Below are 2,842 nucleotides of genomic sequence, written 5' to 3'. Positions count from 1 at the left end.
AAAAAAAAAAAAGAAATCAATTGCAATTCAGTAAACGCGAGCCAAACGCGATGGAACTTGGCGAATACGAAATTCCACGTATCGCACAAAGGATCGAATTATTAATTCTTCTTCTTGCGAAAAATTCAAAGAAATTATCGAATTGATTATCATACGCGAAGCGATTAAAGAGCAGCAGCCGCTTAATTTTCCAATCGATCAGCCAAGGGAAAAGTCGAGTGAAAAAGAAAGGACTGGAAGGAGAGGATCGACGAACCGGACTCGATCAATTTTATGTCCCCCGGATCGACCGATTGTCCGATGGTGGCACGAAAGAGAGACGAGTAAAGAGGAGAGGACCGAGACCTTGCGATGCACCTGCTCTCAGGTGTACGTCCGCACCTTCCATCCGCGCGTGCAATGCATCTTTCTTCCCTCTCGCTCCATCCTTTCGTCTTTTCGCTCCGTCCTTTCCTTCTCTCTCTCTCTCTCTCTCGCTCCCCGGTCTCTTCCTCTCCGGCTTGCGAGTCAAATACTACACTTCGAAACATAGCGTGAGCCGATGTTAATCCTTAGTTAAAGATTCCATGGTCAAACGTTGATAGCAATATCGCTCAAGGCCGATAAACAAGGAGATTCGATGATTTTTTAAATTAACGGTTCTTTGTGACTTCTTTTCCTCGTCAAAGAAATTTCGACTAATTAAAATTGTTGATGAATTTATGTTATTTTTTATTATCGATCCTGTGATGTTTTCGATTTTTGATATTGTCACGTATGCTGAGTTTTATCTGGACAATGAAAGTTCATTTACTTTTTGATCCATAACGATAAACTTGAATCTTTGAAATGTGTCCTCCTTTCTGTCGGGGATTTTTGAGAAAATTGAATAATCGAGAATTCGAATCATTAGGGATACCTGGAAAGAAATTATAAAAGAATTGAGTTTTGTCAGTTGTACGATACATTTCGAGGTGAAAAATCTGTGTCAAACACGACGAAGGATAGAAAGCACGTACCAGACAATATAAGATCTCGTAAATTAAAAGCGTGACGAATAGAAACCAGTTCATTAATATGTATGACTGTAACTGCGGTTTTTAATAACTTCTATGATAGTTAACCGCAAGTCGAGTTACAATAAAACGGTTCCTTCGTCACAAACACAGTATGATTCTCACGGACCTTGTTGTGTCACAGCATTTGCAGAATCTATTAAAGTCTTAAAGTTATTTAATCTCTCTTTCGTTTCATTATTATGAAACAAATGTATTATAGCTATTTGCAGAATATTTCATCATTTGTAATATTATTTTAATTAATTAATTACAAGTAATTTTTTGAAGAATTATATTTGACAAGTATCATACCATAGTATTCAATCATCATATTTAAATGATCAATAGACAATATTTAATATTTTATTAATTATTATCAATTATTCAAATATGAAAGTCGTAAATTGAGTGATCGATTGTTCCGCGAGAAGAATACAATTAGTCATACAATACGACAACATTCTTTTAAATTTTTTAGACAGTTTGATTGGTTAATTAATCAGTGGAGTTGCAATCGATTCACGATCTCCTCGGGGACGTGTTGCAACCATGACTGACAGGTGTTCCTGTACAGTGGCGAATAATTTTCTTCGTTTCTTGGAGGTTACTGGTTGAATATCCCGGAATTTCCGGTCTTTCAAGCAATCAACAGTGGTTTGTTTCCTCGATAGATCTCGTTGAAGATTAATTTTGATATAACTTTTCGATCAATGTCCAATATCTTTCGCACATTTTTCAACGTTAATTGATCGTTCATTACGTTCTTGTTTGACTGAATGGACGATAAGCTAGTTTTCATTAGTTACAAATTCAATATGTTTAATGTTTTTATTATGTATTTTAGCTGATAAAGATCTATCGATCAAGAAGCATTAAATAATCACAAGATCATAATAGATATATGATTCTGTTAATTTCCATCACTATTTGTCTTTGTGATTTCCTCGAAACATTTTGATGTCAATTGCATGGCAATCATAATTAATTCGTTTAAAAGTTCATTATCTGAAAATTCATTAATTTTAATATCATAATACATTATATGAATAATTAGTAAAAATTAATTCAAAAATCAAAAATAAAAGAATATTATTTTTTATTCTAATTAATTGATTAAATGATTTTATAAAAATTATTATTTGAAAAATTTGAATTTTGATACCATCGAAAAGATTTATGGATTAGTTGAAAATTTAAAAAGATGCGTTTCTATGGACAGACAGGATATTATCCTCTGGAATCAACAGGTGAATCATCTCGGAACAAGAATATTCCCCCGTCGCCATGTCCAACTGAAATTTAGCCAATTATAGAGACAACGATCGTCAGTGCGTGATTAAATTTCGACTGATGGGATGTTGGCACGTTTTATATTTCCACTCAATCCTGATGAAAAAAAAATTAGAAATCAGATATAATTTATAATTATAAAATGAAACAGGATATTTTTAAAAAAATAAATCCTTCCTGATTACCTTTCTGATTTTTACTCGTATCAATTCAATTTACTTATCCTTTCACTTAATTATACTGAATATGTTATGACATTTTTGAAACGGTATGATACATTTATAAAAAAAAATTAATCAAAAAGAAGTTGTAACACACTTGATGTCATATATAAATAAAATCTTTTTCTTAATCATTTTTCTTTGATTTTCAAATAAATTAGATAAAAAAACATCCAATTTACAAATTTCGCTTTAACTGTCCATGCTTAATCACTAAACATCTTCTATCCTGTATAAGCAATGCGATTTTCACGAGGCTGAATAATGGATGAGATCTGAAATGATATTATCAAT

This window comes from Apis dorsata, unplaced genomic scaffold (genome assembly GCF_000469605.1).
Source record: "Apis dorsata unplaced genomic scaffold, Apis dorsata 1.3 scaffold_174, whole genome shotgun sequence".
In the NCBI taxonomy this organism is placed as follows: Eukaryota; Metazoa; Arthropoda; class Insecta; order Hymenoptera; family Apidae; genus Apis; species Apis dorsata.
Note: the sequence above shows the minus strand (reverse complement) of the source record.